Raw genomic sequence first — 17,150 nt, 5'->3', positions numbered from 1 at the left:
TTCTCCTATCTGCTTTTCATCTCCCAATAATCTTTCTCCTCTCTATTTTTATGTTCTTCTACGGTGAGCATACATATTTTTTTTATATTTCATGATGCAAGTTGAGGTATAGATCAAAATATATATTGAGTGTTCTTTAATTTTGAAATTTTGGATATTAGAAGTTTTGTTGTTTATTTTGTGTGGTTCTATTGATTATTCTAAAAACTTGTTATTAATTTGTAATTTTTCAAAGTCGAATTAATCTCAGAATTGTCAACAACAAAATCTCAAGACCGGCCTTGGGTACCAAAAAAAAAAATTCGCCCTAGGCATCAAAAACCTCAGGACCGGCCCTAATTAGTGTAAGTAAACAAGGAAAATCATGAGATTTTTGTCGCCCTTGCAGACTTGCGCATCAAAAAATGGATGCTTGGTGGTGATTGACTCTCTTTCTGATTCCTCTTCTTTAGAGAAAAAGTGATAGCACCAAAAACCTCACTTGATCTAAATTGAAGGACTTCTAAGCTTTTTTCACATCTTTTCACTGCAACGTACACAATTGTAAAGAAGACATCCATATAGAGTGAAGATTCTTGATTGTGAGAGATTTTCTCATTTAGAACTAGCTTAAAAGAATATGGATCTCAATTGAAGTCCTTTTCTAAAGCAAGTGATACCAGCGAAGGTCTTGTGATGGTGACTTGGTGGGATACCATGGAGAAAGTTTGAGATTTGTAGCTATTGTACAATTAATTAATTAATTTTTTTTATTTTTATCAAAACACTATTTTTCTTTTTCTTAAGAGAAATATAATTTTGTAAAGAACATACACCATGCGGAAATTATAGGGTGATGATGTGCAATGTCATTTGGGATCCTATTTTGGTATAAATTTTTGGAATCTCTAGCATTTTTCAAAAAAAATTGAAATAGAGTTAGTATCTCACTTGCAGGTAGGGGTGTAAATGAGCCGAGTCGGAGCGAATATCAAGGTGTTCATGTTCGGCTCATTTGCTTTTTGTCGAACTCGAGCCTAGCTAAGGCTTGAATTTTTTTTTTATGCTCAAGCTCGGCTCGGCTTGAATATTTTTCTTAAGCCCGAGCTGGGCTTGGCTCAGCTCGAGCTTGAATAGACTCGGCTTGGCTCATTTGATTTTAAATTTAAAAAATAAAAATGGAAGAAAGAAAATTTATCCAAATTTGATGTCTATCCATCAAATTTGGATTTATTGTTCTTTATTGTAATAATTTTACTTAAATTCTCAGATTCTCTTCCAATTGAAAAGGAATGTATTAAAAAGAATTAAAGATTTGAGAATAGAAAAATTATATTTTTATTTATGCTATAAATCTTCATAAGTTGAGTTTTAACAAGCTCGAGCTACTGTTGAAAATTACGAGCTACTCACGAGCTAAACGAGCCGAATATATCCTTGTTCAAGCTCGGCTTGTTTTTTTTTCGAACTTAAAATTGAGCTCAAGCTCGGCTCATTTATCTTACGAACATGAGCCGAACGAGCTAAAATCGAGCTGAATACGAGTCGAACACGAGCTGTATCGAACCTATTTACAGCCCTACTTGCAGGGCAATAACTTAGCTTCTAGCAACAAGTAGAGTTAAATCCCAATATCTCAAGGTAGCTCATGTATAACCTCTACATGATTATCGACTTCTTCTTCTTCTTTTTTTCTTTTTTTTTTTGAGAAAATCGCTAGAAGAGGTTGAATCAAGCAAAAGACAACTTACGATCTGGCAATTATGATGTTGCATTTTTGGTGAGCAGTTGAAGAGTATAACCAGTTGATGATTAAAATAAAAGTAGAGAGCAATACTAGACCACTTGTGCATCCCATATAAGCTTTTTTTTCGTTTCTTCGCCAATCCCGCGCGTTGTGTATACAAATTACCATATTCAGATAAGGATCCAGGAAAAAAGAGAAACAAAAATACACTACCACTAGGGATGATAGGGACTGCAGACTAGTTTACCCAACATTTGGTTTCTCACCTCAAACTTTTAACCCCTCTCTCTCTCCACTTTCAGTTCCTACTCTTATTGCTTTATTACTACGCTTCTGGTGCTGAAAAAATGTAGAAAACTTCGTTTTTGTTTAAGGAAAACTGATATTGGGAGAGAATTGAGTCATACTTTCATTGATAATAGGGGCCTCTTTATATAGAGGATTACAAGCATAGAGATAGAGTTGTACATGGAAACATAATCGTACATTGATTGGATATCTCCTAAGATTCTCCGAGAATATCTGTAATATAAACCATATTTCAACTAGAGCAAGTAACCTCGAGTTTGGGCCAGACACATATTCTGGATTTACTTGAACACTCCCCCTTGTGTCGCCCAAACGTGGTGCTTCTCTCGTTGCCTCATTAAAAACCTTGTCGAGTAACAAAAACCCTGTGGGACAAAAATAACCTCGGTCGAAGGGGAAAAAGAGCACAACACACCCTTCACGTTTCGAGACCATACATGTAGATATCTCCCCCTGATGTCTGCATCTCCCCCTGATGACAACGGTCATGGGAGTTTGGATAACTTCCGCAAAAGATGCTACCAACATGTTTCTCGAAAGTGAAATTTAGGCAATGACTTAGTGAGCAAGTCTATCACACTGTCCTCAGATTGAACCTAGTTCACTTTGATCTTGAGGAGAGTCTGTTGTTGCTGATTATGCTTGGTGTTGTCGCTTTTGATGTAGCCTTGCTTCATTTATTCAAAACAAGCAGCATTATCTTAAATGCTCGTAGGCTCATCTGTGGTAGACTGAACCACAATTGTTCGAACATGCGTAGCTATGGATCTAATCCATATACATTCATGAACCACTTCGTGAAGAGCAATAATCTTTGCATTGTTCTAAGATATAGCGACTAGGGTCTATTCTGTAGACCTCCAAGATATCACGATCTTTACCCATGGTGAACACTTAACCAGTTTGGGAATGACATTTCTGTGGGTTAGAGAGATACCCAATATCAGCAAAACCTTCCAAAACACATGTTGTTTTGAGATGGGGATAGAGGACGCGGGCCAGTGTTGGCGGCATTCCTAGTGTGTGATGGGTCAGAATTCATCATCTCTTTGTAGGGATAGAACAAGCCCATATCAATCATACATCTCAAGTATCGAAAGATATCTTTTACACCAATTCAATGGCGTTGCGTTGGCGCAGAGTTATATCTAGCTAACAAGTTCATGGCAAATGAGATGTCCGGTCTTGTGCATTGAGCTAACTACAATAATGCGCCTGTTGTACTCAAGTAAGGCACTTCTGCCCCCACATCTTCGTCATCATCCTTCAGACGAAGAGGATTCTTTTCAGGATCAAGGCTACGGACGATCATGGGGGTGCTTGAAGGTTTGACCTTGTCAAAATGCCTAAGCATCTATCAACACGATGCTCAAGTTCCAAACCGAGACATAATCGTGTTCTCCCAAAATCCTTCATCTCAAACTCGGATTTCAAGTGTTCAGCGGTTTCCCTTAACTCTTTAAGGGCTTCCAATGAAGATCATGTCCAACATGAACCGCGATAGAATCCGAAACTTGTTATGGAAACGCACGGGCATATCCCTTCCCAATCAAGTAGTCACTTTAGTGAGCGTTTCAACCTCTTTGTAAAACGCGCTCCGTGGTCTGGAGCCACTTAACTTGGGTAAATGAAGTTCACCATGAACCTTCATGTATATTCCGTATCTAGATCCCCATAGAGATACGTAGTGACCACCTTTGTAAGCTGCATTTTCAGTTATTCGGAAACTACCAAATTGACATGGTAGTAGAGTGCAATGACATCCATTACAAGAGAATATGTCTCATCGTAGTCGATTCCAGGGCATTTTGTGAGAAGCCTTGCGCTATAAGGCGAGATTGCCATCTCTTTTTCTCATCACGCTTTCTAACGAAGACCCATTAGTCAACAGGTTTTATGTCAGGAGGTGTTGGCATCACTGGCTCAAAAACCTTCCTCTTCGTTAGAGAATTCAACTTAACCTGGATCGCATCTTTCCATTTAGGCCAAATTTCTCTATGTTGGTATTCATTCATCAGCGGAGCGTGGTTCGATATCATCAGACTCAACAAACTCATGTGCAACGAAATGCGCAACAACATCATCAATTATGATGGAGTTTCTATCCCACGTCTCACGTACACTAGTGTAATTTTCAAAGAGCTCTATATTCTCAAGAATAGGTTCTGACATTGAGGCGTCCCCCAACGATAACCATAATCCGGAAGATTCTCATGAGACGGATTTTGAGTGTCGATGATCAAAGGATTGGAGTGTGCCAAAATATCCTTTGAACCCACGGGCCTCCCATGCATCCTAGCTGGGGCCATGGCCTGTAACGCCAGAATGCCACTCACTTTGGCATTGATGCCATGCCTACCTCCGTGTAGGGTGACACTACGTCCTCTCGTTGGGACGTCCTTCCTTGCAGGCATGTTTGCAGCATATTTGTGTGATCTCGTCACTTTAACGGGGATCGAGATAATCTAATGGCTCTAAATTATTTTAGCTTTCTTCTAAAAAATATATATTATTTTGTTTTTTTCTTACCTCTTCAATTACCAGATTTCATAGGTTTTAATTACGATTTTAATACATTTTCTTTCCATTTTTGTGGATCCAATTTAATTTTTGACTTTTTTAATTAACTTGTTAGTGTAAGGTAACTAATATTCCATTAATTTTATTAAATTTCATTTATTAAAAGAATAGAATATTACTTCAATTTACCAGATTTGATGGGTTATAATTAAGATATTAATATATTTTCTTTCCATTTTTGTGGAATCAATTTTAAATTTGACCTTCTTTTTTATCAATTTTTTTTTATAACTTTTCTGGGTTAGAATTATGACATTAATATATATATATATATATATATATATATATATATATATATATATATATATATATTTATACCATATTAATTCTACATCAAATATATATATATATATATAAATTTTTTTGTACAAATTATATATATATTACACACACTGACACTCACACTTTTCTTGGACGAATTATATATATATATATATATATATAACGGAAAAAAAAAATGAAAATAATATATTTTATTTTTAGATGAAAACCAAAATAATTTAGAGCCATTAGATTTTAGAAAGATAAGATAGTCTTTTTACTCAAGACTTACATGACATGATTTGGCAAATAGGTGATGTGTGTAGGTGACATGGCACGACACCTAGGATTGAGGCCACAAATCATTTTCCTTATAATTATTAGGCAATAGGGCAATGATATAGGGCCTCAATGAGGCCTAAGATTTGTGGCCTCAAATCCTAGGTGTCATGCCATGTAAGTAAATACAAATTTTATTTTCAATTCCACATAATAAATCTTGCCACATCATACATTGCAACACCAACTTTACCCTTTTATATTTCCTTCTAGATGTTAGGGGATGAATCAATTACATTAATTAATTAAATTACGTGACAAAAAAAAAAAGATAAGCTATTAATTATGTATCAATTTAAGAGATATGTTCACAAATTCTTTGACAAATATTTTTCTTCATTTAATTAAATTCTTTCCTATAATTTTTCTTTCCAAATAGCATCAATATAGTCAAGAAATAAGCATTTGTTGTAAATATTATATATATGTGGCTGTCCACTGTAAATACTCATTAGTTATGTCATTATCATGTAAACACTACTTCTATATAAAGGGGTCTAATGAGAATGAAACACACACTTCTACCTCCTCCATATTCTGTTTCTCTCTTTTATCTCTCTCTTTCTCTAGTTTATAACACGTTATCAGCACGCATTTGCTCTTATTTTTTCTTCTTCTTCTTCTTTGAAGTCCATGATGATCCGCCTTCTGGTATGAGTTTTTTCTTTCTCTCCTAGATGCACATCAATTTTTTTTTTGCAATCATACAATTTTTATATATTTGTATGTATCTATAATGTAATTGTTGAATTTTATGTTTCATATACGACATTGAGAACTACATGTTCCAATAGTCAAGACTTGAGTCCGCTGATCGAGTAGTCTTAGAACCTATGGTTCTACAGACATCACACAAATGTTTTTCTCGTGTTTTCCCTATGAGATTCATTGTTCATATTTATGAACACTTCGAAACCTTTGTTTCATATATGATTTTTCTATCATTTTTCATAGAACATACTGTTCTAATACTTATGGATCCTGATCTATCTCGTCTTTTCTCTTTGTAGAAAGATGACGCATCTAACAAAATTGGACTTTGATCCTCTTGAAATTTCTGGCAAGAACTATTTGAGCTGTGTTCTTGATGCCGAAATTCACCTTATGGCTAACAACATTTGAGATGCCCTAAAAATTGACAATAAGTCATCTAGACAAGAACTCAAAAGATGAGTACCTTACGGTGAAAAACCCACTTGAGCTTTGGCAAGCATTGACTGATCGATTTGCTCATCAGAAAACCGTTGTTCTACCTAGAGCAAGATATGAATGGACGCATTTGCGCCTTCAGAACTTCAACTATGTCACTGATTTTTAAATTCTGCTATGCATCAGATTACCTCCCAACTAAAATTATGTGGAGAATCTGTCAGTGAAGATAACAAGCTCAACGTCTCTGATTTTTTTGTGGACAATGGAAAATATGTTGATGACATGATTAGCGGCAGTGTTCTTGACACCGGTTAATTTTAAGCCTATGTCTAGGCATTTTTGTGTCTCTATTTATTTTATTTAATTAGTCATTTTAAGCCATATTTTGACACCGGTTAAACGTAATTACGTTTGCTTATCTTTATTGGTTTAATCACATTTATTACGTTTAAATTACCTTTATTACAATTCTTACATAATTGAATTTGTCATGAGTATTTCTGGCAAGAGTTACAATTATCATGATAATGTTTCCACGACCTAGCGGCGCTCTGCTAGGGATTACTAGACGGCTTCCAACCTTCGACAAAACTTTCAAATTTTCCAAACCTTGATGGCCATCGTCATCACTAGTCTTGTGGCTAATTGTGTCGTCCTGCTTGCTGTGTTTGGTTTGGGTTATGGAGAGCCGCCTTGGTCTGGGGCTTTTCTTTCCTCCTCTGTAGTCGATTTAGTCTCGGCGTTTCGACTGGGGGAGAGTGATATGGTGGACAGCTTGTTTTTCAGACTCTCTGAAGAGCGTTTGCTATGGCTGGATTCGACCTTGGGACGTAGCTCAATGGAGGATCCAACTGGGAATTGGCTAGTTGGAGATTTGCTGGAAGAGTTAGTTGGCTTTCAAAGGGGGTCGATCAAGGACGGCGAAGGTCTGGGGTTAACTCTGCTGCGATCTGATTGGGTCGATTATGGGGTTGCGACTGGGTGTGGAGATCTGACCCAGTTTGCTTCTGTTGGCGGCTGGGACGGCGTCTCACCGGGACATGGTGGTGGAGGCTTCTCAGCGTCGGTGCGAGCGTTCGGTGGTGGAGACCTTGCAGCGACAGCGCGGGCTCATGGTTCTGGTGGCCGGAAATTGTTGGGTGGTGGTGTTGAGGTACCCACAGTAGTCTCAATGCTTTGGGCCTTATTCTGGGTTATGGGTGTTGAGATCAAAATTTCACGAACCCAAAATGCAAATATGGGTCTAATGCAACAATGAAAGAGTCCAGCAGCTTTCAAATTTGGTTGGTTGTGGCCAAAGAGGGTAGAGTTCTAGTTGCTTTCAAATAGTGCATAACAGAAACTCTATCTTCAAATAAAAAAAGAGAAAAGGAAGCAACATAACAAATCATGCATGCATCACGTGGAGTGGTACTCAAGGCATCAAATTTCAAATTCAGAATCTTGGATAATCTTCATTCAAGGCCAAGTCAAGATTTATCCAAGATTTGAATGAACAGAAGACACCAGAAACTTTAAACGTGCATGGAAGATAGAAGTTGCTACTGCTATAATCGTTTCAATTCAAATTGACAAAGGTGATTATAACCTTAATTTGAATTGAATTGATAGCTATCTTAATCAAGCTTATCTATTGTTGCCTATAAAAAGGCACGTCGTCTATAGCAAAGGAGGAGGAAGACAGAAAAGTACATAGAGGAGAGCAGAAAAAAAAAAGAAAAAAAAATACACGGAGAGTAAAAGCAGAGAATACGCAGCAAAGATAATATAGTCATAGAGAAGATGACAGGTGCAACGTTCGCGTAGCAAAAAGGCCAATTTCATTGGAGAAAGAAGAAACAAAGAGCTGCAGGTATATGGCTGCATCTATGGTTAATTTTCTTACATTAATTTTCCAGATGATGTTCATGACAGAAAAAAGATGTACGCCTCTTCTGCACTACAAATTTCTCCAATTAATCCAAATGGCTCTGCCGCGTGTCTTTTGGTGCCTCGAAGCTCAAAGCTCTAATAGGCTGTTCATGAACGACCAAAATTATTAGAGTCTTCCTAAACCCTTCGAAATGACGTTGCTGCTCTCAAATGCTCCAATGCTTAACGCATCGAAACAATACGGTTGTTCACGAACAACCTCGTTTCAATGCTCAATGCTCCCTTGAAATAGCGTTGCTGCTCTCAAATACGTAACGCATTGAAACAAAACGGTTGTTCACGAACGGCCTCGTTTCAATGCTCGAAGCTCCCCCTGACGAATTGGAATCAGTTGTTCATGAACAACCGGATTCTAATGCTAAAAGCTCCCGCTACGAAGTCCAAAGCTTTGAAGTTGACAACATGATATGGACAACAAGCAATTCATGCGACTCTCCACCTGTGAATAAGAGCTTCAGTGCTCTTCTCTGTTAAAAAAAAAAGAGACGGCATCTGGTTTGGTTCTAATTGCTCAAACAAGTATTGAACAGAGCCACGAGTCTTGGTTAATCACACCTTGAAAGGCATAAATTTCAAGCTCTATTTCTTGTGGCATGTGACACCGACTTGAAAAGCCAAAACGGTGGAGAAATTCCCTTTCCAATTAATGTGCGAAGCAAAGAGGTTCAGTGGGTCTGAGACAAAAACATTGAGAATAAAAAACATGAAATTATTGGCTTTGCTTTTTGTTAATCTATGCCTACACCGCCAGTAGAGTCATATTGATCAAGTGGGACCTCTCAAAATTATTGTGTAAAAAAAAATAATAAGTTAACGGAAAACAACATGTCCCATTAACTTTGGTTTAAAGACTAGTATGGTGGAAAAGTCTTCGATAGTTCGATCATCCCGGTTTATTGGACCTCCTCGACAACAATAGGAAACAAGTCCATTTTACATTTCCGGTTCAAAGTAAATGATTGGGTGTACACTAAAAATGAAATCAGCCATTGGGCCTCATACAAAAAAAGTGGAAGCAAGCCATCTGCAAAACTCTACTCCAACTTCTGAGCCTAAATTTAGTTCGACTTGTCAAACAATAAACTAGTGACTCGATATTAAAGCTCAGCTCTTCGCAATGGTTGTCCAAATCAACTTTACACTCTTTGGAGTTTCAGGATTAATCGAGCAGTGTGAGGTCCATTTCAAGTCTCAGTGCCCAATTGCAAAGCTCGGCACGACAGGTGCCCAAATCAAATCAGCGGATATCAAATTGGGTGTCCAAAAGAAATACATTTGACGGGTTCAAAAAATATTTACATCCGTCGAACACAAAAGTCGGTACAAAACCAGAAATACAATTTATGAACTACGGTCGGTTTGATCCCACAATGAGTATGTAGGCAATCTAGCGACCCACTAGATGCAACCGCAAGTCCAAACAGAATCCCTGACTCCACCAGTCAAATTCTTCCAATTTGAATCCCTAACTCCACCAGTCAAATTCATCAAATCCGAATCCCTGACTCCACCAATCAAATTCATCCAAACCGAATCCCTGACTCCATCAGTCAAATTCATCCAATCCGAATCCCTGACCTTACCAGTCAAATTCATCCAAACACCATAAAGGTCAAATCATTCCCAAAATGACCTCACAAATAGAATCCCTGGTTCACTCACACCAAATTTGTCCAAACACTATTCTCATTCCAAAAAGCAATACCCTCAAATGGGTCATTCACTCATTGGAATTCTTGAACTACGAATGGCTTGATCCCTCTCCAAAGGTACGTAGGCAACCCATTCAGATATTCGGGTGCAGCCATAAAAACAAACAAACACACACATCCACAATTGGTTTCTTCATAAATGGAATCAAAGGGTGTTTCCCTATAACAAGGGATTGTAATTAAGAGACACATTCTGTCTTGAATGGGTCGAACCCGAAATAATTAAAACTCTATTCACTAAATGAATACGAGTGAAATTATGTTAGGTGACATTTACGCTCACTGTGTACAATTTTTACTCAACAACGGGCTACTGGACTGGTATTTAGGTTCCAGAGTTATTGGGCCTGAGATGGATTTTTGTTCATGGGTGGGGCTGTTGGGCCCGTGCTTGGATGTTGAGCTTCCTGTGGGCTGGATATTGGGCTGCATGGGTTTCTTGCTGGACTGAGGTTGATTGGAACTTGTCAATTTGGACGACTCTGATTAATGAAGACGGAGTCGATGGTGATACATCATCATCTACTCCAAATGTTGTTTAATTTTTGATCTTGGTCGCAAAGACCAGTTTCTTTGAGGGTTTTTTATTCTGCTTCGGAGTTCGTAGGTCTTTGCTTGAAATAATGGTGCGTGGGTTTTCTAAAAGGTGAGTGTACTGGGGGTATCCTGGGTCTTATTCTTGTCTTTAGAATAGGTTTTAGGGTTCTCTAAGGAACGATTCTTTCTGTCGACCCCTTAGGGGTGTTTCGTTTTTGTACTGCTTGCTGAATCTATATAATGGGCTGACCTCTTTTGATCAAAAAAAAATAAATCATGATAATGTTTCCAATTACCATTATCTGGTAGTTATTGTTATTAATAACTCATTTTATTAACATTCTCCCCGATAATTATTGTTATAAATAACTAATTTTATTACCATTATTTAATACTTATCATAGTTATTTATTTTATGCGATCATAATGAACATTACTTATGATTATTTTTGTCATATCTACCTCATATAATTATGTCGTTTGTGAAAAAATAACAAAATACATTCCATTACCAGGACTTGAACCCTGGTCCCTAGACTACAACAATTTTTTGATTATTTTTTTATAATGTTATATTAATGCATGTATCAATTATTGACTCTAATTGAATATCTCTCTATTTTGGCATATGGTACTCACGAATCGGTATCAACAATATCAATTATGTTTCCAACATAATAGAGGTATGTATTGTTATGAGTTTGACGACTTCAATTTAATTTCCTCTTATTATCTTATCTGATAATTTGATATAAAATTGTCAATTTATAAAGAGATCAAAACTACATGTTTCTTGATCCAATTTCATGAGGACTTAAAATTCCTACTGATTGTTATACAATCAAATAGATCGAAACTTCTTGTTTCTTGATCTCCAATTATGTCAGGATTTTTGTCTCTTCTCTTTATGAGTACATGTGAACCTCTGTTCGCCCCACTTTTAGAACAAGTTTCTAATTGTGAAGACTCAAGCCCAATGCTTTGAGTACAATATGAAATTTGATGAGGCTATGATCCTTCATTGTATTATTATTGGAGTATATGCTTATACCCATATGGACCATTGTCCCATACTCGACATTCGAGTATATCATTTTGGCATGTGTTTTCATTGTCAAACAATAATATGAATCACGTGTTCATCAATAAATTCAATTTGAACTATGAATGTTCATAATAAACATAATGACAAACATATTTGTTTTGCATATAATGCAATTATGGACATGATCCATTGCAATTGTTGATAATTTTTCACAATTGATGCTTCAGAAAGCTAGGTAACAATCATCTCAAGAGTTGCAGATCTTGATTGATGGCTCCAAGTGAGCTCGTATTATGTTACCTATGTGGAATACCATTGCATATATTGGTGATGAAATTTTCACCTAACTGTAGGTATACTACTGTATACTATATCATGAATTAAAAAATTTCATTGGGCCAAATGAAATTATTTTGGCGTGACCAATGTGTCTTTATTTTATGCATTATGTCATGTAGAGTTATCTACATACTTTACATTGTTTACATTGTTGTATAATACAACAACAGTTGCAAACCTTCATAACAAGAAAATTATAATTTATCGCATAGTTGCGAGTAGTCACTATAATGGGACAATCCTCCTGCCATTAGGGTGAGAAATATCGTTTATGAAAAATATGAATTGGTGTGAGATTTTATCTACCATGTCTCATTTTAATTTTGAGAAAAAATCTTAATTCATTATCTTTTTTTTTTACCTAAAAATTGGTTTGGGCCTGCCACCCACCAATGGATTTTCAATCCAATATTTCTGAACACATATTTTGTGTGGTCAAATTTGATAGTATTCCCGCTGTTAGGGGGAGCAAAGACTAATGTAACAGCGTGAATTACGTGGAATATATCCACTAAATCCAATGTTTTAAGGTCCCTGTAAGGGAAGATTATACAAGCCTTATAACGCTCTTCATGAGGTTATATGAAGATCCACATTCTCTAATTAATTTGTCCTAGAGAGACAATACATTTCCTTAAAGAGGAATGAGTACTTGATATCAACAAAGCTTATTATAACTAATGCAGGCATATATGAATGTGTGAGATCGAAATTTGATGATATCTCATCTATAGTAGTGCTACTGAAAATCATCAAGGGCTGTATACTATACCACGTTTCGTTGTGTCGACAAACTATAATATTGGCCAAATTGGAAAGAGGCAATTCCAATGAATTTGAATATTGTAAACATGATGATATACTTGGACTTTATCAACCCTAAAAATTACAAGAGGGTGTACTAAAGTGAATTGAAATCACTATGACACAAGTCTCTTTATAGAGACATGAGCTTATCATTCTTCTCTAAGCGACAACTTTTCTATAAGTACACTATTACATATCGGTGTTATATTGACGAGAGGCTCATGGTATGTTGTCTTGGTTAATATGAAGAACTTAAAGGCAAATTGCTAAAAGCAAATCCTCAAATTCTATGTGTCATTATAAGCATATTACTTAACCAAATCCTTAATGGATTCATATTGCCAAAGGGAAGTCCATGAATGAATGAAAGAGCTTAAAGCTCACTCATGGAATCAAAAAGTCTAAAGTTCATATATACTCATTCATTTACGGTCAAAGTGACTTATGGCCTCAATGAGTACTATGACAAGACTAAGAAATCGAATTCGAATCATGCTCACAATGTTGCAACATATTCTAACTTTCGCGAAGTTATGAAGTTATCTAGAGCTCATATTGAGCCTATATGAAGTTATCAATTACACAAATTGATATTTATGGCTAAATATGCCATACCTAAATTTCAATGCTCGGAATAATGTATAAAGGTAAATGTAACAATTGTTTTTCCTTTATATTGTTATTCTTTGCTAATTTCTTTATCTATAATTTGAGCATGTGAAATTGGTTCTACTTTTATCATGTGAGGTAAGATTTATTATCATAGTTTTATTGGTATTACCCTAACCTTTGCAGGAATTGAAATTCATGATGAGTCCCCTTTATGCAAAGCACAAATGGTCTCACCTATGTGATCGACACACCATATCCAATATACATGGTGCATGTATGTTGTTACATACATGATTGAAGATTGCAACAATCAGGGGGAGATTCTCATCAGGGGAGCATTCAAAATATGCTACCTACGACATATGCGCGTTGTACTCTTTTTCTCCTTCGACTAGGGTTATTTTGTCCCAATGGATTTTTGTTACCTGGCAAGGTTTTTGACGAGACAACATTAAGAGCGACCAACACCATATCATTTAGTGGTGGACATCCAAGGGGGAGTGTTGTAAATATTATATATATGTAGCTGTCCACTGTAAATACTCATTAGTTATGTCCTTATTATGTAAACACTACTCCTATATAAAGGGGTGTAATGAGAATGAAACACACACTTCTACCTCCTTTATATTTTGTTTCTCTCTTTTATCTCTCCCTTATTCTCTAGTTTATAATAGCATTAACTTTTCTTTTCAAATATTGATTCATTTCATCCGAAAAAATAGCAATAATAAATTAAATTTGGAAAATACGTATGTCTAAATTAAGAGGTAAGAAAAAATTCCAGCCATTAATTATCATCTACAAATCTAAATATAAGGGAAAAAAAAAACAAAAAATAATAAACTCAAATATAACGTGTAAACCCTAGCTACATAAAGAGAAGGAAAAAAATGAATGTTGATATCACTTATATTACATACCGCCAAGCATAAGCAATGACCTCATAGGTGGGCCCCGCGACATGGTTAGTCCCACCTACGACATGCATCCGGTAGTCCGACACCCGAGCTACCTCGCTATGGTGGAGGTCGGCCGGTACCTCGTAGGGAGGCTACCCTCCCATGATCTCCAAGAGGCTTCAAGAGAAGTAAATATGTGTATTATGTCCCACATCGGAAATATAGAATAGAATAGAACTTCCTTTAGCTATAAGAGGAAGTCCTCCCCTTCTTGGAAAGGGATGGGATCCATGATCCCCACACTTGTATCATTACAAAGGGTACTTGGCCTCACTACTAATGGAATCTCTAAGTGGACGTAGCCTTGCCTCAAGGGCAAGGTGAACCACTATACATGCTTGTGTCATTTCTCTCTCTCTCCCCATCATGATCCATACTTAGTTCCTGTTCCGTATTCTCACACAGAAACAATGAACAAAAGTGTTTCAGCTGTCTCGGGAAGGGTCTGATCCAGCTAAATCACGGGATGTCTTGGTCTGCTACTATCACTATCGGTCTCGCTTATCTATAAGACAAACAAAGGTCAGAGGGAAGACTGGGTGTGTCGGCCTTCAACGCTCCGATGCCTAAGTCAGTATTGTTATAAGATAATGATAATGGAAAGCGATAGTAAACAGTTACCTCTTTGAGTTGTTGGAGATGACCTTAATGTAGCAGATTTGTGGGAGCTTGGTTTCATTTTCTTCGGTGTGGGACATTTGGGGTTCCCGATATCGCCCCTTGGGGTATCGGGACCCTTAGCTGGGAGGTCTTTCCTTACTTTATGGTAGCTAGACAAGTCTTGTGCTTCCGATATTTGTGCTTGGGAGGTATATGCATACCAACAAGTCCCCCAAGTCCCCGGTCAAGAGTTCTCTTGGGTGGGGAGTTTGTCCTTGGTAGAAGTATCGGAAGTGCAAGGCGAGTTTCTGGCCACGTGGCTTCCGTACGACCATTACCCCCCAGGTCCCCACCTAAGAGGAGTATTGGCTGGGGTGAGGAGATCGTCGTTGTATCGCTATCGCGTATCTGTGGTAGGGTGTCATGCGTCTTTTGGCGCATATGCTATACCCTGGTTACACGTGTGCCGCTGTCATTCGTTTTTCGTGTGCGGGAAGTCCGGTGTACTGGAGTCCGTAACATGTAATAATGGCTTAGTGGTAGGGAGTCGAGGCGACGGCGCATGACCTCTATAATGCTCAGAGATGTCGGACACGTGGTGGGATCTGGTGTCGTCGTCCTTACATGTCCAACGGTCCCTGTACTCTTGAGGTCCCTATATATAGATAGTTGAGGCAGATGGGGGGCGGTTACTGTTCCCTTGTTTTGACTGGAACCTGAAGGAGAGGTGAGTAAAGTTTGAGCCTTTGGTGTTCGGAAAGTTTTATTCTTTCGTTTGGTGGTTGGAATTCCGGGCTGTTGGCGTTGTTGTCTGTGTTTTTCAGTTGGAGTGAAAAGGTACGTTGTTCCTAACTTTTCTGGGTTTCTTTCTGATAAAATTTTGTGGTGGAATATGGGTTTGCTGAGGGCTCGTTAGCCAGAGTTGAGAGTTGCCGGTAGGTTTTGGGACGTCGTGGGTTCGGTTAGGCTTTAGGGAGGATGAATTTTGGGTTTAGTCGGATTCCTTGTTGCGGCTCCGAGCTGAGCCATTGGATTTTGAAATTTTGTGGGGCGGGTCGGGGAAGGCGATAGGTGGGAGTCGATTGATTTATCTTGGGTATCGTTCGCAGTATGGCGCGGGAGCATTGTGGTCGCAGTAGGCGAGAGGGTTCTTCTCTTCGTCGTGGTGGCGAGGGCGCTCCTCGTGGAGGTGGCGAGGGTTCTTCCCGTGCAGGTGGTAAAGGCGCTTCTCGTGGAGGTGACGAGGGTTCTTCCCGCGGGGTCCCGAGTAGGGTTGAGCATCTCACGGAGGTTGTGGGGTCCTGGGTTCCCGAGGTAGTGGATGTCGAGGTATTGGAAGTTCCTTAGTCGCCAGGTGGGCTGTTGCTCATTGCTCCTGGGGACATGCCCATTGACCAGCCGGGGCCGAGCATGACCAAGGAGCAGATTGCCGATACGAGGGCGACTTGGGGTATTCCGGGCAACGTACTATTGCGCCCCTTGAGAGGTAGTGAGTGTTTTAGCCACCCGAGATGGGGTGGGCGTGCTTTTACGAGCATCAGCTTAAGTGTGGCTTGACATTTTCGATACCGGAGGAGATGCAGTATTTGCTGTCGTGTCTTAATATTTCCTTGGGACAGCTGTCGCCTAATGCTTTGAGGCAGCTGATGGGGGTTTTGCTGTTGTGGAAGCTTAACAGGCAGCAATGTCCCAGCATCAATGAATTCAATTCTATGTTCAAGATGCAGTATTCAATGAAGTCTGGCGACATCGGTTGTGTGAATTTTAGGGCGCGCGGTCGCGCGATTATCGAGGACCTTCCGTCTAACATTTACGCTCGGTGAAGGAGTAAGCCTTGCCTTGTTGGAGACATTTGGCAGAACCCGGACATGGTGCATCAGGCTCCCACTTGTTTCCAGCCCATTTGTGAGTATCATGATCGCGTTTTTGGTAAATTTTGCCATTGATGTGTGCTAACAGCGTGTTTTTGTATCGTAGTGAGGCACGAGCTTAACCTAACCACGTTAGAGCAGAAGCGTGTTGCGAGGGTTTTGAGTGCGTTCTTAAAGGGGAAGAGGGGTTTCCATCGCCTGTGTAGGCTTCCGATATATGAGAGGTTTGAGTTGGGGAGGCGTCCGGGTGAGGGGTTGTTTTTCATCGTTTACGATATGCAGTCGTTCATTCATTGTTGGTTTTGCTAATATTGCTCATTCGTTTTGTAGCGGATATGCCTAGTGAGGCCGCTAGCAAGAGCGATG

At 38.5% G+C, this 17,150-nt stretch overlaps 1 non-coding gene across 1 annotated transcript; it reads left to right on the top strand.

Moving 5' to 3' along the window:
- Positions 1-357: 357 nt before the first annotated feature.
- Positions 358-441, top strand: LOC133741597 (small nucleolar RNA U31b). The gene has a single exon (XR_009862041.1). It is a non-coding gene; the product is annotated as a small nucleolar RNA U31b (small nucleolar RNA).
- Positions 442-17,150: the final 16,709 nt, after the last annotated feature.

This window comes from Rosa rugosa, chromosome 3 (genome assembly GCF_958449725.1).
Source record: "Rosa rugosa chromosome 3, drRosRugo1.1, whole genome shotgun sequence".
Lineage (NCBI taxonomy): Eukaryota > Viridiplantae > Streptophyta > Magnoliopsida > Rosales > Rosaceae > Rosa > Rosa rugosa.
The sequence above is the reverse complement of the archived record's forward strand: the minus strand, read 5'-3'. Positions and strand labels throughout refer to the sequence as shown.